Genomic DNA, 25,089 nt, shown 5'->3' with positions numbered 1-25,089 from the left:
CCTTCATCTCAGGAATCAGCTGAGTGAATCGTTTTTGAACTCCTCCAATGCCAGTACATCCTTTCTTAAGTCTAAATCTCAAGTGCGTCATCAGATTGAGAGAATCTGAAAGATAGCATAACCTGAGATACAACCTGAGATTTCAGTTTAAAACTCCCCCGGATTGTGAAACTAAAAGATACAATAGCAATTTAATTTGTATAGACTGTGCTTTGGATCACATTCCAGCCCTCATACAGTATCAGACTGGAAGATACTGTAGCAATTCCATTAACGCAGACTCAGCGCTACATTACAGAGCAGGGAACATATTTAAACAACCCGGAACACTTTTACACAAGATGGATCATATTTACACAACTGAGTAGATCTTTACCCAACAGGGAACCATTTTACACAATAACAGAGAACATCTTTACACAACAGCGAACATAGTTACACAACAGAGAACATATTACACAGCAGGAAAAATATTTTAAAAACACAGGGGACATCTTTACACAATAGAGAACACGATTACATAAATCATTGGTCTCTTGCTGTCTCTGCCTGGTTTTCTGTGTGTCTTTCTCTGTCTGTTCCTTTCTGGGTCCTGATAATATCTTCCTGGTTTTCTGTGTGTCTTTCTCTGCCTCCCTCATTGTCGGTGCTGTTACTCAGTGTCCTTGTGTCATTGTGCAATGAGGGTGAGTCCGTCAGCACGTGTGTTGCTGAGTCTGGGATTCTTGAGCATTCAGAAGACAATCCTATTTTTATAAAAACATTGGGGAAATGAACATATTTCACTAACAGGCAGCTAAAATTTAAAACATTAGTTAGCAGAGTGGTGCAGCGGAAGCGTGCTAGGCCCATAACCCAGAGGTCAATGGATCGAAACCATTCTCTGCTATTTATGTTCAGTAGTAACACAAACAGTTCACTTTTAAAACATCAGAACAAGATGCTTCCTGAGGCACTCCATTGCAATCAGCTTTTTTCTTCCAGTGAACACATCAATCAGTAACAACTCACTTTTGCTCACACGAACACAAGCTGCACAAACTGCAAACACGGACCAGCCGAGTCTCTCCCACTTTGTCAACCCCTTCCTGCAGAGCCTCGTCTCCACCACCAGATGGTGATGTTGGCCACAATACAACCAGGACAAATGGTCACAGTGAGGAGACGGTCAGGAACAGAAAATAAAACAATAACAGGGAAAACCTTTACACAACAACAGGGGACATCTTTACACAACAGAAAACATATTTACACAACAGGAAATACCTTCAGATAACAGGGAGAACACAATCATACAAATACATTGGGGAGACCAAGCGCAGACTGGGTGACCGCTTTGCGGAACATCTCCGCTCAGTCCGCAAGCAGGACCCTGAGCTTCCGGTTGCTTGCCATTTCAACACTACCCCCTGCTTTCATGCTCACATCTCTGTCCTGGGATTGCTGCAGTGTTCCAGTGAACATCAACGCAAGCTCGAGGAACAGCATCTCATCTACCGATTAGGCACACTACAGCCTGCCGGACTGAACATTGAGTTCAACAATTTCAGAGCATGACAGCCCCCCATTTTACTTTCATTTTTAGTTATTTTTTCTTCCTTTTTTTTACATTCCTTTTTACATTTTTTACAATCTTTTATTGCAGTTATTTCATTTCATCTTAGTTTGTTCAGTTTGCTTACCCACTGTTTTTTTCAGGTTGTTTTTCTTCAGGTTTGCACTTGCTGCTGTTCAATATTCAGTGTATTCACACCTAATCTGTACTAATGCTTTGTCTTTCAACACATCATTAACATATTGTTTGCCTTTTCTCCGTGACCTTTTGGTCAGCGATGTGGCCCGGTCCAATCTGCACCTTCTCCTTTGTTATCTCTTGCCCCACCCCCACCTCACTTGTTTATAATCTGTGACTTTTCTAATATTTGTCAGTTCCGAAGAAGGGTCACTGACCTGAAACATTAACTCTGCTTCTCTTTCCACAGATGCTGCCAGACCTGCTGAGTGATTCCAGCATTTCTTGTTTTTGTTTCAGATTTCCAGCATCCGCAGTATTTTGCTTTTATTACAATCATACAAATGCCTTGTTTCACCATGTCAGTCTTGTCTCTCTCTCTGTCCCTCACATTTGCTTCCTCACAGTCTATTCTTGGTTTTCTGTGTGTTTTTCTCTCTGTCCCGTTGTCGATGGTGTTACTCAGCGTCCTTGTAACATTGTGTAGCCAGGTTGAGCCTCCCAACACCTGTGTTGCTGTAATAAAAACAGAAAATGCTGGAAATGCTCAGTAGGTCTGGCAGCATCTGTGCAGAGAGAAACAGTTAACAGTTCAGGTCTGTTTCCTTAGCTCACATTAACTTTGTTTCTCTCTCCACAGATGCTGCCAGACCTGCTGACTATTTCAAGCATTTTCTGTTTATGTTTCAGATTTCCAGCATCCGCAGTATTTTGCTTTTGTACGTGTGTTGCTATGTCTGGGACTGTTTGAGTGCAATGCTATTGCTTTATAAACAGCGTTGAAACAAACATTTATCTCGCTAACACACAGCACTAATACACAGCTGGATATAAACAGCAGCCTGCAGCAGAGGGCACAGTGGAAGTTTATTAACACAAATAATTCACCAACACAATATTTACTGCTATCCTCAATCACACCACGCTTCATCTTAACACGTTTTACTCTTTATTTACATCAACTTCTTCCTTCCAGTAAACACTTCAATTTGGAACACAGCTTCCAAATCACCTTTATTCACAAACCCGAACACACACCAGCCCAGACTTTCCCCTTTCTGTTAACCCATTACTGCATCACTGCCTCTCCACCAACAGTTGTTGTTAGAATCATACAATCATAGAATGGCTACAGCACAGAAGGAGGCCATTCGGCCTGTCGAACCCGTGCTGGCTCTCTGTTAGAGCAACTCACCTCATTTCACTCCCTCGTCAGTTCAATTTTGGAGGTGGGAAAACTTCTCGAAAGAATAATTCGGGACAAAATTAATAGTCCCATGGACAAATGTGGGTTAATTCAAGAAAGCCAGCATGGATATCTTAAGGGAAAATCATGTTTAACTGTCCTGCTGGAGTTTTTTGATGAGGTAACAGAGAGGGTTGATGAGGGCAATGCTGTTGATGTGGTGTACATGGACTTTCAAAAGGTCTGGCAGCATCTGAAAGGTCACTGACCTGAAACGTTAACTCTGCTTCTCTCTGTACAGATGCTGCCAGACCTGCTGAGTTTTTCCAGCACTTTTTGTTTATATTTCAGCTTTCTAGCATCTGCAGTATTTTGCGTTTATTGACTTTCAAAAGGAGTTTGATACAGTGCAACACAACAGACTTGTGAACAAAATTATAACTCATGGAATAAAAGGGACAGTAGTAACATGGACATGGAATTGGCTGAGTGACAGGAAACAAAGAGTAATGATCAATGGATGTTCTTCAAGCTAGAGGAAGGTTTGTAGTGGAGTTCCTCAGGAGTTAGTGTTGGGACCCTTGCCTTTCCTGATATATATTAATGACCTAGACCTTGGTGTACAGGGCAGAATTTCAAAGTTTATGGATGATACGAAAATTGGAAGCATTGTGAACTGTAAGGATGATAGTGTAGAACTTCAAAAGGACATAGACAAGTTGGCGGAATGGGAGGACAGATGACAGGTGAAGTTCAATGCAGAGAAATGTGAATTGATTCATTTTGGTAGGAAGAACATGGAGAGACAATATAGAATAAAGGGTACAATTCTAAAGGGGGTCCAGGAGCAGAGGGACCTGGGGGTATAAGTCATTGATTGAGAGAACGGTTAATAAAGCATACAGTATCCTCGGCTTCAGTAATAGAGGCATAGAGTACAAGAACAAGGAGGTCATGTTGAACTTGTACAAGACACTAGACTCAGCTGAAGTACTGCGTCCAGTTCTGGGTGCCACACTTTAGGAAAGATGTGAAGGCATTGGAGAGATTACGGAAAAGATTCATGAGAATGGTTCCAGGGATGAGGAACTTCAGTTATGAAGATTGATTGGAGAAGTTAGGATTGTTTTCCTTGGAGAAAAGAAGGCTAAGAGGAGATTTCATAGTGGTATTCAAAATGATGAGGGGTGTGGACAGAGTGGATAGGGAGAAACTGTTCCCACTTGTGAAAGGATCGAGAATGAGAGGGCACAGATTTAAAGTAATTGGTAAAAGAAGCAAAAGCGACATGAGGAAAAACTTTTTCACACAGCGAGTGGTTAAAGTATGAACTGCCTGAGAATGTGATGGAGGCAGGTTCAATTGAAGAATTCAAAGGGGAATTAGACTGTTATCTGAAAAGGAAGAATGTGCAGGATTATGGGGAGAAGACGGGGAAGTGACATGAGGTGAATTGCTCATTTGGAGAGTCAGTGCAGACATGATGGGCCAAATGGCCTCCTTCTGTGCAGTAACAATTCTGTGATTCTGTGATTCCAATATTCAAGTCATTTCTATATATGGTGGTCCTGACACTGACCCTTGTGGACATCACTGTTCAGCATCTTCCATTCTGAAAAACAACCAAATATCACAACTCACTTTTTTTGATGTTTCCCACATTTTTTAATCTAAGCAGATACTGACCCTCCTATTCCAAGAGCCTCAGTTTTGTTACCCAGCATTTTATGCGGTAGTTTGTCAAACGCTTTCTGAAAATCCATATAGACAACATCCATTGCTTTCCCTTCATCAACCTTTTCTGTTATTTCATCAAAAAAATAAGTTATTTATTAATAGATGCAGCACTATAACAGGCCCTTCGGCCCATCAAGTCTGTGCCGACCAACAACCACCCATTTATACTAATCCGACATGAATGCCATATTCTCGACCACATCCCCCACCACCTACCTCCACTGGGGGCAATTCACAATGGTCAATTTACCAATCAATCTGCAAGTCTTTGGCTGTGCGAGGAAACACACGCAGTTACAGGGAGAACTCAAACTGCGCACAGACATTACCCAGAACCGAACACGGGTCGCTAGAGCTGTGAGGCTGCGGTGCGAAACAGTGATCGCCCGAAATGACCGTGGCAGGATTCGAACCTCCAATTTTCTGATAACCTCGTTAAATACACCGAAGTCAGACGCCTTATCCATTAGGCCACACGGCCAATAGTGAATAAATGGATAGGTGCTGAACCTCTCAGTTTTCGGTCTACCCAAACCAAGTTCAAGGCCTGAATAATGAACCGATTGCCTCATTAGTTCTGTGAATAATACAATGATTTAATAGACAAAGTTTTGAAACATTCCTGCCCATAAATCTTGGTAACAGAGAGTGTGTGAATCTCCTGACTCAGAATGTTTAATGGATACAGTCCTCAGATCCGACAATGAACCCCTGAACATCCACAGTAAAGACAGTGTGGATGAGGAAATGGAAGAGCTGGGAGCTGAAACTCAGGAACGGCCGAGCTCTCCTGTCATTGAGCTTGTGTGTCTGCTCTGCTCGCCGCACTTCCGGCTCTACTTTGTTTCCAATGAAAAGATGAAAAGGGCCGTTCGGTTTTCCTTTCACTGACAGCGTGTTTCACTCGGGTTAATATAACCCGGGACTTTTGCTGCTGAAATGAATTCTGCAAGGTCCCAGCAAACACACCGGCTCCCTCCTTTCTCCCCTCTTTCTATCGGATTGTTTTACCAGGAGGGGCTCAATAATAACAAACCCCCTGCAGGAAATGACCGCAAATTGAGCATCTAAATGGGGCAAGTGGGCAGCTTTCTGGGTTCTAGGTTCCCCCTACCCCGCCCCTCCCTCCCTCCCTCCAGTCCAAGCCCCTCTTCACTTTCTTTGGGACTTTGATGAGGGTGAAATGGGGAAAGTTCCCATTGATGTTTGAGTGCTGAATTGCTGCAGAGATCTGCGCACGCGCGGTGTTGCCCCGCCTCCGGTGGGACGTCACAATGAGGAGTGGAGCGCATACGCAGTCTTTCCCCAACCCAGTCTGTGAGGCCATTCACTCAATCAGGGGAAGATGCTTCAAATCAGCTGCTAATGGAGACTTCCCGGGCCCGGGGGAAGGGAACAAACAGCATCTGCTTCCAGCAGCCACTGCTTTGGGAGCGTGTCCGCAGATGTGCTCAGAGATTAGCATTGAGTGGTGGGAAGTTGAGGGGGAGTCGGGGAGTGTTTGGAACAGACACTGTGGAGCAGGAGCTGCTCCCGGAACATGGAGTGAGCCGGGGACACGGGGAAGGGAGAGTTCATTCTCGGACAGTGTCTGTACAGGCTCAGGGAGACACAATGGGAAGAAATCACTATTGAAAATCACTGACAATTTCACCACCCAAAGGAGAGGGAATTTTCCTGCTTTAGTTCCAGTCTCTCACTGTTTGTTGGATCGTGAACAGTGGCGGAAAAATAGCCGCAAAATAACGATGTGGACAGTTAGACAAAGAGCATTTATTGCAGACACCAGGTGAGAAGTGTGAAAGGCACATTTTAAATAGTGGCTGCTTGTTTTCCGTTGAAATAGAAATGTGACTGTGTAAAGGTCACTGCTCTATCGGACAGTCCCAGTCATTGAGCAGTGCAGGGCTTGTGTTGTTTCTGAATGTCACAAACTTGTTGTAAAACCACTGCAAACACCTGGTAAACAGAAGCTGAATACTGCAGTACTACAGTGGAGTCAGACACTGACACTGTTTGTGTTCCTGGTTTTCATTTTGTGATTGTTCATAATGATTATTATTGGGACGATTACATTGATCGCTTTTGTATCTTCTACCTCACCAGTTCTTTCATTCCTGCAGGAAAATACATGAAGGAACCTGACTGGATGTGGTGATTCTTGGACACAAGGAAAAGTGCAGTGATCTTGTTCCAACACACAGTCGGTACAGGATCACTCCCAAAGCACAGAGATACTGCCAGCTCATCAGTTCCACTGGAACAAACAAAAGAAGTAGTCAGACAGACACTGATCCCAAAGTCAAGAGACACATTTTCAATCCAACAGTCAAACAACAGCGGGAGAGACAGAAGTTGTTTCTATTTCACTCCAATTCAATACAGCTGATAGGTTGATACATCAATCACAGTCCAAAAACAAACTCACTATCAGATCTAAATAAACTCTGTCACCATGGTTACATTTTAAATATAAAACTTGAAATTGAACAGACAAAATTTGCCTGATTGAAAGGTACAGAATGAATGCAAGGAGGCTTCAAGGGGATTTGGACGGGGTAAGTGAATGGGCAAGAACATGGCAGATGGAATATAATGTAAATAAGTGTGAAGTTCTCCACTTTGGTAGAATAAACAGAAAGGCAGAGTATTTCTTAAATGGTGAGAGGTTGGGAAGTGTTGATGTCCAAAGGGACCTGGGTGTCCTTGTTCATGAGACACTAAAAGCTAGTGTGCAGGTGCAGAAAGCAATTAAGAATGCAAATGGTATGTTGTCTTCATTGAAAGGGGATTTGAGTACATGGTTAATCATGTATTGCTTCAATGTATAAAGTCTAGATGAGACCGCACCTGGAATATTCTGTACAATTTTGGTTTCCTTATCTAAGGAAGGATAGACTTGTCATGGAGAGAGTGCAACGGAGATTCACCAGACTAATCCCCTGGGATGGTGGGATTGTCTTATGATGAGAGACTGCAGAAACTGGGCCGAAATTCTCTGGAGTTTCGAAGAATGAAAGGTGATCTCATTGAAACTTACAAAATTCTTACAGGGCGTGACAGGGTAGATATGGAGAGGATGTTTCCTCTGTCTGGTCATTCTAGAACAAGGAGATACAGTCTCAGAATAAGGACAGGCCATTTGAGACTGAGATGAGCAGGAATTTCTTTACTCAGAGGGTGGGAACTCTGTGGAATTCTTTATCCCAGAGGGCTGTGGAGCCTCAATCATTGAACATATTCAAGACATAAATCGATAGATTTCTAAATACTAACAAGATCAAGGGATATGGAGATAGCAGGGAAAAATGGCGTAGAGGTAGATGATCATCCACGATCTGTTTGAATGGCGGAGCAGGCTCGATGGGCTGAATGGCCTAATGCCCCTATTTCCTATGATCCTCTGAATCCCAATAATGTACATCAGACGTGAGACCGAGCTATGCATGACATTCAAAAATCCCACAGAGATTAAGACTGAAAGATACAGTATCAATTCCATTACTACAAAATGAAGGACTTGGAGCTTGCAGACCAGCCCATGTATAAGATTGAAAGTTATGTTTTCATTCACAATCGTTTTCACAGAGCTAAATATTGAATACCAATCCACAACTTGCACAGGACTGCCAACTAAAACCTACAACTGTAAAATACAGTTAATCCATATTTTAACTTAAACGCAAGGCAAACAAATATTGATACATTAAGAGAGCGGGAAACAGTGAAAGCGAAGTGGAGCATAAAGAGCCCAGGAGAGAGAGGGAGCAAGAGTTCACTCGGAGAGCAGGGAACAGCGAGAGCAGACGTAAAAAAAGTCAAAGGAATACACAATTAACGGGAAAACACTGAACGGTGTAGAGGAAGTGAGGGACGTTGGAGTGAATGTCCACAGATCCCTGAAGTAGCAGGACAGGTCAATAAGCTGGTTCAGCAGATATATGGAATCCTTTCCTTTATTAGCTGAGGTACAGAATATAAGGGTGACATGGGTGTCCATGTCAATAAGTCACTGAAAGCTAACATGCAGGTGCAGCAAGCAATTAAGAAGGCTATTGGTATGTTAGCCTTAATCACAAGAGGATTTGAGTACAGGAATAGTGAATTCTTGCTTCAATTGTAAAGAACCTTGGTTAGACCGCACTTGGAGTACTGTGTGCAGTTTTGGTCCCCTTACCTTAGGAAGGATATTATTGCCACAGAGGGAGTGCAACAAAGGTTCATCAGACTTGTTCCTGGGATGGTGGGACTGTCCTATGAAGAGAGATTGGGGAAACGGGCTGTATTCTCTAGAGTTTCAAAGAATGAGAGGTGATCCCATTGAAACCCACAAAATACTTAAAGGACAGTCAGGGTAGATGCAGCTAAGATGTTTCTCCTGGTTGGGGAGTCGAGAACCAGGTGATGCAATTTCAAAATAAGGGGGAAACCACTTAGAACAAAGAACAAAGAAAATTACAGCACAGGAACAGGCCCTTCGGCCCTCCAAGCCTGCGCCGATCCAGATCCTCTATCTAAACCTGTCGCCTATTTTCTAAGGGTCTGTATCTCTTTGCTTCCTGCCCATTCATGTATCTGTCTAGATACATCTTAAAAGACGCTATCGTGCCCGCGTCTACCACCTCCGCTGGCAACGCGTTCCAGGCACCCACCACCCTCTGCGTAAAGAACTTTCCACGCATATCCCCCCTAAACTTTTCTCCTCTCACTTTGAACTCGTGACCCCTAGTATTTGAATCCCCCACTCTGGGAAAAAGCTTCTTGCTATCCACCCTGTCTACACCTCTCATGATTTTGTACACCTCAATCAGGTCCCCCCTCAACCTCCGTCTTTCTAATGAAAATAATCCTAATCTACTCAACCTCTCTTCATAGCTAGCGCCCTCCATACCAGGCAACATCCTGGTGAACCTCCTCTGCACCCTCTCCAAAGCATCTACATCCTTTTGGTAATATGGCGACCAGAACTGCACGCAGTATTCCAAATGTGGCCGAACCAAAGTCTTATACAACTGTAACATGACCTGCCAACTCTTGTACTCAATACCCCGTCCGATGAAGGAAAGCATGCCGTATGCCTTCTTGACCACTCTATTGACCTGCGTTGCCACCTTCAGGGAACAATGGACCTGAACACCCAAATCTCTTTGTACATCAATTTTCCCCAGGACTTTTCCATTTACTGTATAGTTCACTCTTGAATTGGATCTTCCAAAATGCATCACCTCGCATTTGCCTGGATTGAACTCCATCTGACATTTCTCTGCCCAACTCTCCAATCTATCTATATTCTGCTGTATTCTCTGACAGTCCCCTTCACTATCTGCTACTCCACCAATCTTAATGTCGTCTGCAAACTTGCTAATCAGACCACCTATACTTTCCTCCAAATCATTTATGTATATCACAAACAACAGTGGTCCCAGCACGGATCCCTGTGGAACACCACTGGTCACATGTCTCCATTTTGAGAAACTCCCTTCCACTGCTACTCTCTGTCTCCTGTTGCCCAGCCAGTTCTTTATCCATCTAGCTAGTACACCCTGGACCCCATGCGACTTCAATTTCTCCATCAACCTACCATGGGGAACCTTATCAAACGCCTTACTGAAGTCCATGTATATGACATCTACAGCCCTTCCCTCATCAATCAACTTTGTCACTTCCTCAAAGAATTCTATTAAGTTGGTAAGACATGACCTTCCCTGCACAAAACCGTGTTGCCTATCACTGATAAGCCCATTTTCTTCCAAATGGGAATAGATCCTATCCCTAAGTATCTTCTCCAGCAGCTTCCCTACCACTGACGTCAGGCTCACCGGTCTATAATTACCTGGATTATCCCTGCTACCCTTCTTAAACAAGGGGACAACATTAGCAATTCTCCAGTCCTCCGGGACCTCATCCGTGTTTAAGGACGCTGCAAAGATATCTGTTAAGGCCCCAGCTATTTCCTCTCTCGCTTCCCTCAGTAACCTGGGATAGATCCCATCCGGACCTGGGGACTTGTCCACCTTAATGCCTTTTGGAATATCCAACACTTCCTCCCTCCTTATGCCGACTTGACCTAGAGTAATCAAACATCTATCCCTGACCTCAACATCCGTAATGTCCCTCTCCTCGGTGAATACCGATGCAAAGTACTCGTTTAGAATCTCACCCATTTTCTCTGACTCCACGCATAATTTTCCTCCTTTGTCCTTGAGTGGGCCAATCCTTTCTCTAGTTACCCTCTTGCTCCTTATATATGAATAAAAGGCTTTGGGATTTTCCTTAACCCTGTTTGCTAAAGATATTTCATGACCCCTTTTAGCCCTCTTAATTCCTCGTTTCAGATTGGTCCTACATTCCCGATATTCTTCCAAAGCTTTGTCTTTCTTCAGCCGCCGAGACCTTATGTATGCTTCCTTTTTCCTCTTAACTAGTTTCACAATTTCACCTGTCATCCATGGTTCCCTAATCTTGCCATTTCTATCCCTCATTTTCACAGGAACATGTCTCTCCTGCACGCTAATCAACCTCTCTTTAAAAGCCTCCCACATATCAAATGTGGATTTATCTTCAAACATCTGCTCCCAATCTACATTCCCCAGCTCCTGCCGAATTTTGGTATAGTTGGCCTTCCTCCAATTTAGCACTCTTCCTTTAGGACCACTCTCATCTTTGTCCATGAGTATTCTAAAACTTACGGAATTGTGATCACTATTCCCAAAGTAGTCCCCTACTAAAACTTCAACCACCTGGCCGGGCTCATTCCCCAACACCAGGTCCAGTATGGCCCCTTCCCGAGTTGGACTATTTACATACTGCTCTAGAAAACCCTCCTGGATGCTCCTTACAAATTCTGCTCCATCTGGACCTCTAACACTAAGTGAATCCCAGTCAATGTTGGGAAAATTAAAATCTCCTATCACCACCACCCTGTTGCTCCTACATCTTTCCATAATCTGTTTACATATTTGTACCTCTATCTCATGCTTGCTGTTGGGAGGCCTGTCGTACAGCCCCAACACTGTTACCGCACCCTTCCTATTTCTGAGTTCTGCCCATATTGCCTCACTGCTCGAGTCGTCCATAGTGCCCTCCTTCAGCACAGCTGTGATATCCTCTTTGACCAGTAATGCAACTCCTCCACCCCTTTTACCTCCCTCTCTATCCCGCCAGAAGCATCGATATCCTGGGATATTTAGTTGCCAAACGTGCCCTTTCCTCAACCAAGTCTCTGTAATAGCAATAACATCATACTCCCAGGTACTAATCCAAGCCCTAAGTTCATCTGCCTTACCTACTATACTTCTTGCATTAAAACAAATGCACCTCAGACCACCAGTCCCTTTGCGTTCATCATCTGCTTCCTGCCTACTCTTCCCCTTAGTCACGCTGACTTCATTATCTAGTTCCTTACAGGCTTTAGTTACTACCTCCTTACTGTCCACTGACCTCCTCATTTGGTTCCCATCCCCCTGCCACATTATTTTAAACCCTCCCCAACAGCGTTAGCAAAAGCACCCCCAAGGACACTTAGGACAGAGATGAGGAGAAATGTTGTCACTCAGAGGGTTGTGAATCTTTGGAATTCTTTACCCCAGAGGGCTGTGGAAGCTCAGTCATTGAATATGTTTAAAGCAGAGATTGACAGATTTCTAAATACAAATGACAAAAGGGAATATGAGGAAAGTGTGGGGAAAAGGGTATTGAAGTGGATGATCAGCCATGATCATATTGAATGGTGGGGCAGGCTCAATGGGCTGAATGACCGACTCCTGCTCCTATGTTCCTAACTCCACATGATCGGCGAGGCACAGCTTCAGACCGACTTGGTGGGTGGTGAAAACAGATATCACTGCTTCTGATCTTCACCAGAACAGAGAGTGAGATGTAACATTGATCATCAAACAGACTGTGAGAGAATACAACAGAGTAAAACACATGGAGAGACACTGTGGAATAACAAATAGATTTGATTGGAATGTTGAATTTTGATTGGAATGGATAAAACAGCAGATTAAATTGGGATTCTCATCATTATATTGATCTGGGACAGAAAAACGAAACTGATGGAAAGAAGGGAAGAAGGAAGAAAAGAAAGGATGGAACTGTTCAGTTTTTTTGAGTTTTTTCACCCACCCATCAAAGCTGGATTAAAAAGAAGATGCAAATAACAAAGAATTTCACCAAAAAGAGAGATTAAATGCTGCCGAAACCTTGGATTGAAGGATGCCCCAACAGATCACCTGTTTAATTGTCTCCTCACTGGGGGATTTCAATCAGTGAGTCATATTATTCTCTACCTTTTTTTTGTTAAATGAACCCAGAACTGTAACTTGGAATTAATATCTGTGTTTCGACTCCTGAATAATAAAATTGTGAGTTTCTCGATATTTTCTGGACACATTTCCTGCTGAAAGAACTAAGAACTCTTTTCTAATTTACACAATACTATATACACACTCATCAAGCCTCCTAAGCTAGCATCCTTGGTGCTGCTCTCTCTTCTCCCAAACCTCATCTCATGTGACTGTTACATCATCACTCTGACAGTGGGAGGGGTTGATCCCACTGTCTTCAGCATTAACCCTTTACATCCTTGTAATACACTGTCTGTCCAAAAAATGGGTGGAGGGAACTTCTTTCATTTATTGAAACACCAACAGCTGCCAGTTGAAAATCAACTCAAACCCATCAGAGAGAGAGAGAGAGAGAGACTGTCAGAGAACTTCCTGCATCCAGTCCTGACCCTGTTACACTCCGCAGCTGCTCACCCAGACCCCACTGAACACTGTTACCGAAACACTTCAAATACTGTTTGCAAAAGGCAGAAAAGGTCAAAGTTAATCACAGCTGTATTGAATAGAACAAAGTTTAATATCTTCTCACCGTCTCTCGGTAACCACATGAGACACAGGTTTTCTTATTTGCTTCCTTTGATTTTTCTTGTTCCTGACTGACAAATATTCCAAACCTCGGCTCAACCCTCTCGCTTGCGTCATGTCCCAGTCACGGTTGAAAGCAACACATAACGACAGAAACACTCTGAAACAGACAACGTGGTCACACTTTCCTTCAGTGAGATTAATGTCGTGCTGTTTTCCAGGTTGAATGCATCTGTGAACAAACTTCTATGAAAGAAGTTGCCTTTGAAATATCAGCACTGAATTTCTGTGCAAGGAGGAACAGCCATTCCAAACTCACATCCTTCACAATGGCTGTTTTCTCCTGTGACTGAAATTCATTATCTAATTTGAATTCTAAGTCAAAGTTCACAAGACATCGATAAAATTATTGATTAGGAAACTTCCAAAGCACACTGTAATAAGGCTCTGCTGGGAGTTGAACCCAGGATCTCCTGTTTACTAGACAGGTGCTGTAACCAACTAAGCTACAGAGCCAGATTGAAAGCGTTTGCGCAGTTGAAATTGGAGAAGGGCACTATTTATTCTCAAATAAAAACAAGAAATGCTGGAACCACTCAGCAGGTCTGGCAGCATCTGTGGAAAAAGAAGCAGAGTTAACGTTTCGGGTCAGTGACCCTTCTTCGGAACTTCCAAAGAAGGGTCATTGACCTGAAACGTTAACTCTGCTTCTCTTTCCACAGATGCTGCCAGACCTGCTGAGTGGTTCCAGCATTTCTTGTTTTTATTTCAGATTTCCAGCATCCGCAGTATTTTGCTATTTATTCTCATCCCATTTCTCCACTGGTCACAACATATTTTAACTTTTCCCACTTACTGATACAGTCAATCATATACTCTATTTTTCCCAGGACTGAGAATGAATGTTTTGGAAGAAAATACATAATTCAATTGTTTCTGAAAGGTTACAGAACACAACATGTGAGTAATATTCCCCATTGCTTTCTCAGCACTGATGGATTGTGAAGCGGGAGTCAGCCAGAAGTCCCACTGAGACGCACTGACCCTGAGCTGAGAATGAAATGAGATAAAGTTCAATTTTTCACAGCGAGATGCTGCAGAGAGATAAGATTCCCGAATCAAAGTGAGACTTTCTCATACTGTTGTTGAATTTCATTTCAAACACTCCTTGTACTCTCTGCTGATGAAGCCTAAAAAAATGGAGAAACAGAATGGCACTCAATCTCACAACCCTGAGATTAAACGTCTCATGTTCGACTGACTGAACTATCACTTCTACTCGGTCTCTTATTGGATGGATGCAACTGTATGCTCCGACGCTGGGGTGGCTTTCAAATCCTCCCATGGATCCACATGTCAGATTGAGTTACATGTCGTAGACTCAAGCAAAGGAAATCTGCTCACTTCCAAAACAATCAGCGAGTTGAAGCTGATTACGATCAACATCATCAGAGAGCAGAACTACCTGGTGAAAGAAAATACCCTGAAGAAGGATCCACAATTATTCAAATGCATCGGCAAAGTGAAAAACAAAAAATCGATGAGTTAATCCAAGACAAACAACAGAAACACTGAAGAATTCCATTCCATACCAGAACCCAGTCGTGTTGTTTTTGGATCCAGCTCTCAGTTACTGCTTCACCTTCATACACACACTTGGCAATCTGTACATTTAGTTCATTTCAATTTTGTCAACAGGCTCTTTGAATCCAGTTCTCTGGTCCTCAAACAGGCTCCGTGTGAAAGTCAACTCCGCTTTTTGTAAGGCTGCAACCAATCGATGACCTTCAACTAAAAATACAAATGAAGTAGGAGTCATGCAGGATTTGAAAACAGGACCTTTCACATGCTATCCAATCACACACACAAAGTGAAAAACATACCCCCAGACCAACAAGCCACTTACAACAAACATTATTTTTAGCTCTCTTTAGAACTGTGCCATTAAGTATATATTGCCTCTCCCTGTTCCTTCTGCTAAAGTGCATCACCTCACACTAGTCACTATTAAATTCCATCTGCCACCTGTCTGCCCATTCTGCTAGCCTATCACTGTCCTGTTGCAGGCAGTTACTGTTTACCACTCTTCTAGGTTTGGTGTTATCGGCATATTTTGAGATACTACACTATATTCCAAGATCCTAGTCATTTATATATAGCAGAAAAAGCAGTGGTTCGAGCAGTGACCATTGGAGAACACCCACTGTCGACTATCCTCTAGTCTGACAAAGAACCATTTACTACGACTCGCTATTTTCTGTCCTGAAGGCAATTTTCTATCCAATTGGACGGGGAGTCTCCTATTCCATGAACCTCAATTTTGTTAACCACCCTTTTATGTGGTACCTTATCATCCATTCTTAATCCAACCATCCATCCTGTCTTAAAATCCATCATCTTCCTGTTTGTTCATCAAAAAATGCAGTTAGTCAAGCATGCACTCCCATTTATTAATCCATGCTCACTCTCCTCAATTAATTCAAATCTCTCCAAGTGACTGTTGATTTTTTCCCTAATTATTGTTCCTAAAACCTTACTCACCACTGCTGTTAATCTAACTGGCCTGTAGTTACCTGGATTGTCCTTACACCCTTTGTTGAAATAGGAAGTCACATTTGCCACTGTTCAGTCCTCTGGCACCTCCACAGTGCTTTTTGGGAGGGTGTTCCTGGTTTTTGACCCTGCAACAGTGAAGGAATGGCAGTCTAATGCCGAGTCAGGATGGTGTGTGACTTGGAGGGGAACTTGAAGGTGGTGATGTTCCCATGCGTCTGCTACCTTTATCCTTCTCGGTGGCTGAGTTTGTGGGTTGGAAGGTGCTGTTGAAAGAGGCTTGGCAAGTTGCTGCAGTACATCTTGTAAATGTTACACACTGCTGCCACTCTGCACTGGTGCTAGAGGGAATGAATGTTTAAGGTGGTGGATGGGGTGCCAATCAAGTGGGCTGCTTTGACCCGATGGTGTCAATCTCTTGAGTGTTGTTGGAGCTGCACTCATCCAGGCATGAGTATTCCATCACATTCCTGACTTGTGCCTTGTAGATGGTGGGCAGGCTTTGGCGAGTCAAGAGGTGAGTTAGTCGCCGCAGAGTTCCCAGCCTCTGACTCGCTCATGTAGTTGTAGCTGTAGCTGTAATAGTAATAGGCAATCGTCCGTCTCGGAAGACGATGGGCTACACCCGGGGTGTACGTCACTTCTGTATTAAACATCGTTTGTTGTGGCTGTAGAGGACGACTCGCGAGTGATGATCCCTTCCGCAGCTGGTACAGATGAATATCATTGGCCCAAGGTCGACTGATAATTTTTCCTTCCTCTGGGCTCTCTTTCCCCCCAAATGGTCATTTCTTTTGTCCTCTGCTTTTCCCATGGTCTTCCTGAATGCCTTTCTCCAGGAATTCCAGTCAGCAGGAAGGACTTCCCATGCATCGACTCCAATCCCAGTCAGCTTGAGATCTCGCTTTGCAGATGTCCTTGTATCACAGACGTGGGTGACCTGTTGGTCTCGTGCTGATAGCAAGCTCACCAAAGAGCGTGTCTTTGGCAAAGCGACCGTCATCCATTCAGCACACATCACTCAGTCAACAGAGTCACCGCTGACTCAAGAGGGCAAACATGCTGCAGATCCCTGCACGCTGGTGTACTTCCACATTCGGCTCTCTGTCCTGCCAGGAGATGCCCAATATCCATCTGAGGCAGTGGAGGTGGAAGCTGTTCAGCTGCTTTTCTTGAATTGCATAAGTTGTTGATGCTTCTCTACTATAAAGGAGGGTGCTGAGAACACAAGCCTGGTACACGCAGAGCTTTATATTTTTGATCAGTTTGCTGTCGGTTCACACTTGTCTTCTCAACTTTGACATGACAGCTGCAGCATTGGAAATCCTGGTGCTGATTTCAGTATCAAGGGACAGATTGCTGGTGATTGTTGATCCAAGGTATGTGAAGCTGTTGACAACCTCCAAAGTGAGGTTGTCGATGTTGATGGAAGGTGGAGTCTCTACGTCCTGGCCCATAACTTTGATCTTCCTGATGCTGATCGTCAGTCCAAATTCCTTGCAGGCCAGGGAGAAGCGATATACAAGATTTTTTTTTTTCCCAAAATATACTTTATTCATAAAAATCTGTAAAAATTACATTGCCAAACAGTTTCCAAACAGCACGAAAAAATACAAACATTGCAAAAGAGATCAGTTTCTTTCAATAATGTCATGAGTTTCTTCCCAACCCTTCCGTTTCACAATTGTCATGTCAATTACAGTTTTACATTTACAGCAATTGAGAATATTAACGATACAGTTCGAGGGGCTTCCCATGGTTCCAGCCCCTCAGTCCAGCATGGTGGGGGAACCTTACACTGTGGTCTTTCCCCATTGAGCCTTTGCTGCGGCTGCCCCAAGCTTTAGTGCGTCCCTCAGCACGTAGTCCTGGACCTTGGAATGTGCCAGTCTGCAACATTCGGTGGTGGACAACTCTTTGCGCTGGAAGACCAGCAAGTTTCGGGCAGAAAAAAGGGCTTCTTTCACCGATTTGATAGTCCTCCAGCAGCAGTTGATGTTTGTCTCGGTGTGCGTCCCTGGGAACAGCCCGTAGAGCACAGACTCCTGTGTTACAGAGCTGCTTGGGATGAACCTTGACAAAAACCACTGCATCTCTTTCCACACCTACTTTGCAAAGGCACATTCCAGGAGGAGGTGGGCGACCGTCTCTTCCCCACCACAGCCAACGCGGGGGCACTGTGCGGAGGGGGCGAGACTTCGGGTGTGCATGAAGGATCTGACGGGGAGGGCCCTTCTCACCACCAGCCAAGCTACGTCTTGGTGCTTGTTTGAAAGGTCTGGTGATGAGGCATTCCGCCAAATGACTTTGACGGTCTGCTCGGGGAACCATCCGACAGGATCCACCGTTTCCTTTTCCCGTAGGGCCTTGAGGACATTCCGTGCAGACCACTGCCTGATGGACCGGTGGTCAAAGGTGTTTTTCCGCAGAAACTGCTCCACGAAGGATAGGTGGTACAGCGCCGCCCAACTGCACGGAGCGTTCCGCGGCAATGTGACCAGGCCCATCCTTCGCAACACCGGGGACAGATAGAACCTCAGCACGTAGTGACACTTGGAGTTTGCGTACTGGGGATCTACACATAGCTTGATGCAGCCGCACACGAAGGTGGTCATCAGGATGAGGGCCACGTTGGGTACATTTTCCCCGCCCATGTCCAGAGATTTGAACATCGTGTCCCTCCGGACCCGGTCCATTTTAGATCCCCAGACGAAGCGGAAAATGGCTCGGGTGACTGCCACGGCGCAGGAGTGGGGTATGGGCCAGACCTGCGCCACGTAGAGCAACAACATGAGCGCCTCGCACCTGATGACCAGGTTCTTACCCACAATGGAGAGAGATCGCTGCCCCCACATGCCCAACTTTTGTCGTACCTTGGCTACTCGCTCCTCTCATGTTTTGGTGCACGCCCCGGCCCTTCCGAACCATATCCCCAGCACCTTCAGGTAATCTGACCTGACGGTGAAGGGGACAAAGGATCGATCAGCCCAGTTCCCAAAGAACATGGCCTCGCTCTTGCCGTGGTTAACTTTGGCTCCCGAGGCCAGTTCGAACTGGTCGCAGATGCTCATCAGTCTGCGCACGGACAGCGGATCCGAGCAGAAGACGGCGACGTCATCCATGTACAGGGAGGTTTTGACCTGAGTGCCTCCGCTGCCTGGGATTGTCACCCCTCTTATGCTCGCATCCTTCCGAATAGACTCAGCAAAGGGTTCAATACAGCAAACAAACAAGACCGGGGACAGAGGACAGCCCTGTCTGACTCCAGATTTGATCGGGAAACTTTCAGATTCCCACCCGTTGATTGACACTGCGCTACTGATGTTTGTGTAGAGCAGTTGGATCCAATTGCAGATTCCCTCCCCAAACCCCATTTTGGAAAGCACGTCCATCATGTAGGTGTGCGATATCCTGTCAAAAGCCTTCTCCTGGTCCAGGCTGATGAGGCAGGTGTCCACCCTCCTGTCCCGTACGTAGGCGATCGTATCCCTGAGTAGCGCGAGACTATCAGAGATCTTCCTGCCGGGTACAGTACAGGTCTGATCGGGGTGAATCACCAACTCCAGAGCAGACTTGACTCGACTGGCTATGACTTTGGACAGAATCTTGTAATCAACATTAAGCAGTGAGATGGGCCGCCAATTTCTGATTTCTGCCCTCTCCCCCTTCTGCTTGTAAATGAGGGTGATGATGCCTTTTCTCATGGTCTTTGACATGCTGCCGGCCAGGAGCATACTCTTGTATACTTCCAGCAGGTCTGGGCCGACCCAGTCCCACAGGGCCGAGTACAAACCGACCGGTAAGCCTTCGCTCCCGGGGGTTTTACTCGTCTCGAAAGACTCGACGGCCTTTGTCAGCTCGTCCAGAATTAGCGGCTTGTCCAGTCTCTCCCTCCTGCTGTCATCTAGGACCTCTGTGATAGATGACAGGAAGGACTGGGAGGCTCTGCTGTCTGTGGGCTTCGCGTCATACAGCCCAGCATAAAAGGATTTGCTGATCCTTAGTATGTCGGACTGCGAAGACGTTACCGAGCCATCTTCTTCCTTCAGGCTGCTGATAACAGAGCTCTCTCTGTGTACCTTTTGGAAGAAGTAACGCGAGCACGTCTCATCCTGCTCGATGGAGCGGACTCTGGACCGGAAGATGATCTTGGAGGCCTCCTTGGCAAAGAGCGAGGCCTGCTGGCTCTTCACCTCTTGGAGGTCCTCCTTGACCTCGACCCCCATTGACTGCAACCGGAGTAGATTTTGCATAATTTTCTGGAGTCGGGACAGTTCCCTCTGTCTCTCTCTCGCCTTCTGAACACCTTTGTGGATGAAGAACCTCTTGATGTTCTCCTTTATCGCTTCCCACCAGTGAACTGGAGACTCAAAGAGGGGTTTCACGGTCCTCCAACCTTTGTAATCCCTTTTGAGTTCCTCAACGTACTCTGGGGTCAGCAGTGTCGCATTGAGCTTCCACGTCCCTCTGCCAACCCGCTGGTCGTCCTGTAAGTGACAGTCGGCCAGTAAGAGGCAGTGGTCGGAGAAGAACACCGGCTTGACGTCGGTGGATCCGACCGTGACAGCACGGGACACAAACAGGAAGTCAATCCTGGAACGGGCAGACCCGTCCGATCTTGACCATGTGTATCTGCGCTGCGCTCCGTCTGCAGGTTTGCTGAAGACGTCGTGCAGTTTGGCATCCTTAACTGTTTCTACTAGGAATCTTGACGTAGCGTCCAGTTTGCTGTCGTCACTGCCGGATCGTCCAGCCGCATCGATGATGCAGTTGAAGTCACCGCCTAGGATGACCGGCCTGGACGTCGCCAGCAGCAGTGGGAGCTGCTGGAAGACGGTCAGCCGCTCGCTGCGTTGTACCGGGGCGTACACGTTGATCAACCGGAGCGGAGCGTTGTTGTACATCACGTCTGCTACGAGGAGGCGGCCGCCCACCACCTCCTTAACTTCGGAGATGGTGAAGTTACCTCCCCGCAGCAGAATACCCAGGCCGGAGGAACGGCAGTCATTCCCCCCCCGACCAGATCGATGGCCCGTGGGACCACCATCGCGACCACTGCCTGTAGGTGCTGAGGTGTGGTATTCCACACTCCTGCAGAAACAGTAGGTCAGCTTTGACCTTGGCAAGGTAATCCAAGGTTGAAACACATCGCGTAGTAGATTTAATGCTACGCACATTAATGGAAGCAATTCTTACACCCATTTTTTAACTAAAAATTAGTTGTTGCTTACCATACCATTCGTCCTCGCTAGTCCCAGTCCTTCCCCTTCGGGATGTTCCTGCATACCCATCGTGTGCGCAAGCAGTTTCACGTTGGTTGGGCTCAGAAACCCCTCCTGATTTTTCATGCAGGGTTTGTGCCGCACGGGTGACATCGGGGGGGTCTTGTAGGCAGAGAGCATTTGGTTGTCCTCAGCTGCTTCCATCTGTTCCTCCTCGAAAACATCACAGCTCCCGGTCTCCCGGAGCTCAGGTGCGCCAGACGTGTCTTTGCTCCCGGTGTCCCGGAGCTGAGATGCGTTGGCCACGTCGTTACGTGTGGGGCATTGGGGTTGGGCCACGCCGGGCCCATCACAGCTTCCAGTGCCCGGGGGCTGGGATGCTTTATCATCCATCTCGGAGTTCTGCCGCCTCTTTTGTAGGGGCTGTCGTTCCAGCATTTCCCCGTCCAGTGAAGAGGAGTTGTTGCAGTCTGATTCAGAAGAGAGCCTCCTCTTGCCACTGGTTTGGGTGGTGGCTTTGGGATGTTTTTTCTTTGTGGTTTTCCTCTGGACCACTTGCCACTGACCTGTTTGTCCATCTGCTGCCTCCTCCTCCATTGATTCTGTCTGTGGAGGAGGGGTTTCCGGGCGCTGGGTTGGTGCTGGGTCGTTGGTTTCAGCTGCCTCCCCTTCCTTCTCAGGTTGAAGTTCCTCACTGCGGAGAAAGTTGCTGGTCTCCTTTCGAACAGCGGACTCCTTCGTCGAACCTTCTCCCGGCCTTTCCTTGGACCTTGCCGCCTGAGCATAGCTGAGGCAACGTTTGGGGCAGGTCTTGTAGAGATGGCCTGCCGCGCCGCACAAGTTGCAACACTTAGTCTGCTTACAGTCCTTGGTCTGATGGCCTTCCTCCTTGCAGTTCTTGCAAATAACCGTGCTGCAGTTGGCTGCCATGTGACCAGATTTGCCACAGGTGCGGCAAACTCTGGGCTGCCCAGCGTAGACCAAGAAGCCTCGACTTCCCCCGATAGCGAAGCTGGAGGGAGGGTGGATGATGGCTCCACTGGGATCTACCTTCAAGGTCACCTTGACCTGCCGCTTGCTGGTCCAGATCCCAAAGGGGTCCTTGACATCAGTGCTGCTGCCGGCCACCTCGACGTACCTGGCGAGAAAGGTGAGTACATCCACCACCGGAACATGGGGGTTGTAGAGGTGAATCGTCACCACCCGGTCCCGTTGTGACGGAAATGTGAAGAGCGGCTCCGCTGTGAGGATCAACAGTGGCGCCCGGTCCCCTTTCTCCTTGAACGCCTTCAGAAACTTGATGCATCCCGCGACGTTCCGGAACGTCACGTCGAAGTATCCACTGCTGGGGAAATCCTGCAGGCAGAAGACGTCCGTCGCTTGAAATCCGCAGCAATTGAAGAGAATTTTCTTGATGAAGAAGGTGCGATCGACCGGTGCATCTCCTTCCTTGTCCTTCACGACCACCCGAACGGTGTTGCGCACTCCCTGGCCCGAAACTCGAAAATTGGTTATAGCCATTTTACTCAAAGTTCCCCCAGGATCAAAAGGCAATGATCATGGTCTCTTCTCAATCAAATCAGCACTGACAAGAACAGATACTACACTTGCTGCAGATGTGTTTGCTCTGGATCACACTGGCATCCAGGAGCTCCCACATGCTGCAGCTGTGACACATCACCTGTCCTGTCATCCTTAACATGTTTCAATTATTTTATTCAATTGTTTATTTTATTAAGCTTACTGCTAGTTTGTTTACTATTTTAAACATTAGGACTAAAATGGACCTTCATCACTGACCAGATACTCATCAAACATGCAGCTTTTTCCAAACCAATCAACTCCCTGCTTGCCTGTGATGTCACAGCTTACCAGATCCTCACCAAACAGCTCCTTCCACTGCACCGAAGCAAGAACCAAATCCTGTAAACTCACCCCAGCGGCTCTCTGTTTCCCTGCTCTCACTCTCCATTGTGATGTCACTCCTTGATTTTTTTACCCCTGCTCCGCTCCTGCCGTGCTCCTCTCTCTCTCGTTCTGTCTCTGAGTCGGTGCTTTTGACACACTTGCGAACTCTCTGTTCCGTTGTGCTCTTCTGTCGCTGGTCCAAAATCTGACTCTGGTGGGATTTGAACCCACAACCTTTGAATGCCTTCTTTATCACTATTTAGAAGTCCAACACACTATCCATTGCGCCACAGAGCCACACATATTTTAAATGACATCACCAAGGCCTTTGATCTTGTCAGCAGAGACGGACTCTTCAAACTGCGATGGAAACTCGGCTGCCCTCCTGACCTCTTGGGCATCATCTCTTCTTTCCACGAGAACATGCACAGTTCCATCAGTTACAATGGAGCAACATCAGACACTTTCAAGATCAGCAGTGGGGTAAAGCAGGGCTGCGCGCTGGCGCCAACTCTCTTCGGAACAGAGGAACATAGGCGTAGGGCATTCAGCCTGTCGAGCCTGTTCTGCCATTCAATTCGATCATGGCTGATCATCGACCTCTATCTGCCCCTTTCCCGTGCTCTCCCCATATCCCTTGATGTCATGAGTATCAAGATTTCTAACAATTTCTGTCTTGAACATGCTCAATGATTGAACTGCCACAGCTCTCTGGGGTAGAGAATTCCAATGATTCACCACCGTCTGAGTGTAGAAATTCAACCCTATCTCAGTTTTAAATGGCCTACTCCTTATTCTGAGACTTGGTCCCCTGATTTTAGACTCACCAACCAGGGCAAACATCCTATCTACATCCACACTGTCACACCCTGTAAGAATTTTATCAGTTTCAATGAGATCACCTCTCATTCTTCGAAACTTTAAGGAATACAGGCCCAGTTTCAGTCCCACCATCCCAGGGATTAGTCTGGTGACCCTCTGTTTCACTCCCTCTATGGCAAGTATATCCTTCCTTAGATGAGGAGACCAAACTATACACAATACTCCAGCGCGGTTTCACCAAGGCTCTATACAATTGCAACAAGACATCTTTACTCCCGTACTCCAGACCCCTCGTGTGAAGGCCAACATACCATTTGCCTTCCTAATTGATTGCTGCACCTGCACAAGAGCTTTTAGTGTCTCATGAACAAGGACACCCAGGTCCCTTTGGACATCAACACTTCCCAACCTCTCACCATTGAAGAAATACTCTGTCTTTCTGTTTATTCCACCAAAGTGGAGAACTTCACACTTATTCACATTATATTCCATCTGCCATGTTCTTTCCCATTCACTTAGCCTCTCCAGGTTCCCTGGAAGCCTCTCTGCATCCTTCTCACAGCTCACACTTCACCTAGCTTTGTGTCATCTGCAAACTTGGAAATATTACATTTAATCCCCACATCCAAATCATTTATTTTGGTTGTTAACAGCTGTGGCTCCAACACTGATCCTTGCAGTACCCCAATAGTAACAGCCTGCCATCCTGAGGAGGACCCGTTATTCCTGCTCTCTGTTTTCGGTCTGTTAACCAATTCTCAATCCACACCAGTATATTATCCCCAATCCTATGTGCTCTAATTTTGTTTACTCACCTCCTGTGTGGGACATTACCAAAGCATCCACTGGTTCTCCTTTATCTGTTCTACAGGTAACATCCTCAAAAAACTCAACGGGTTTTTTCAAGCCTGTTTTCCTTTTCATAAATCTATGTTGACTCTGCCCAATCATATCATTATTTTCTAACTGTCTAGTTATCACATCCTTTTTAATTGGTGTATTCTTCTCCATGCTGCTATTGTACACTTTCAGTGACTCAGATGGGGGTGTTCACCT

The 25,089-nt window shown here is 45.9% G+C and overlaps 1 long non-coding RNA gene and 2 other non-coding genes across 4 annotated transcripts; all 3 read right to left on the bottom strand.

Moving 5' to 3' along the window:
* Window positions 1-351: 351 nt before the first annotated feature.
* LOC137350425 (uncharacterized) lies at window positions 352-13,734 on the bottom strand. 2 transcript variants are annotated; one of them, XR_010969414.1, is made up of 2 exons: window positions 13,533-13,734; window positions 352-746 (listed from the first exon to the last, which is right to left on the bottom strand). It is a non-coding gene; the product is annotated as an uncharacterized lncRNA (long non-coding RNA). The 2 variants fall into 2 exon arrangements; XR_010969413.1 differs by lacking the exon at window positions 13,533-13,734 and adding an exon at window positions 1,012-1,071.
* A 236-nt stretch (window positions 13,735-13,970) lies between these two features.
* Window positions 13,971-14,044, bottom strand: trnat-agu (transfer RNA threonine (anticodon AGU)). The gene has a single exon. It is a non-coding gene; the product is annotated as a tRNA-Thr (tRNA).
* A 9,373-nt stretch (window positions 14,045-23,417) lies between these two features.
* On the bottom strand, window positions 23,418-23,508 carry trnar-ucu (transfer RNA arginine (anticodon UCU)). Its single transcript is given in 2 exon segments — window positions 23,418-23,453; window positions 23,472-23,508. It is a non-coding gene; the product is annotated as a tRNA-Arg (tRNA).
* Between the last annotated feature and the right edge of the window lie 1,581 nt (window positions 23,509-25,089).

The sequence above is a fragment of the Heterodontus francisci genome, chromosome 35, assembly GCF_036365525.1.
Source record: "Heterodontus francisci isolate sHetFra1 chromosome 35, sHetFra1.hap1, whole genome shotgun sequence".
Lineage (NCBI taxonomy): Eukaryota > Metazoa > Chordata > Chondrichthyes > Heterodontiformes > Heterodontidae > Heterodontus > Heterodontus francisci.
This window is presented reverse-complemented; position numbering and strand designations above follow the sequence as displayed.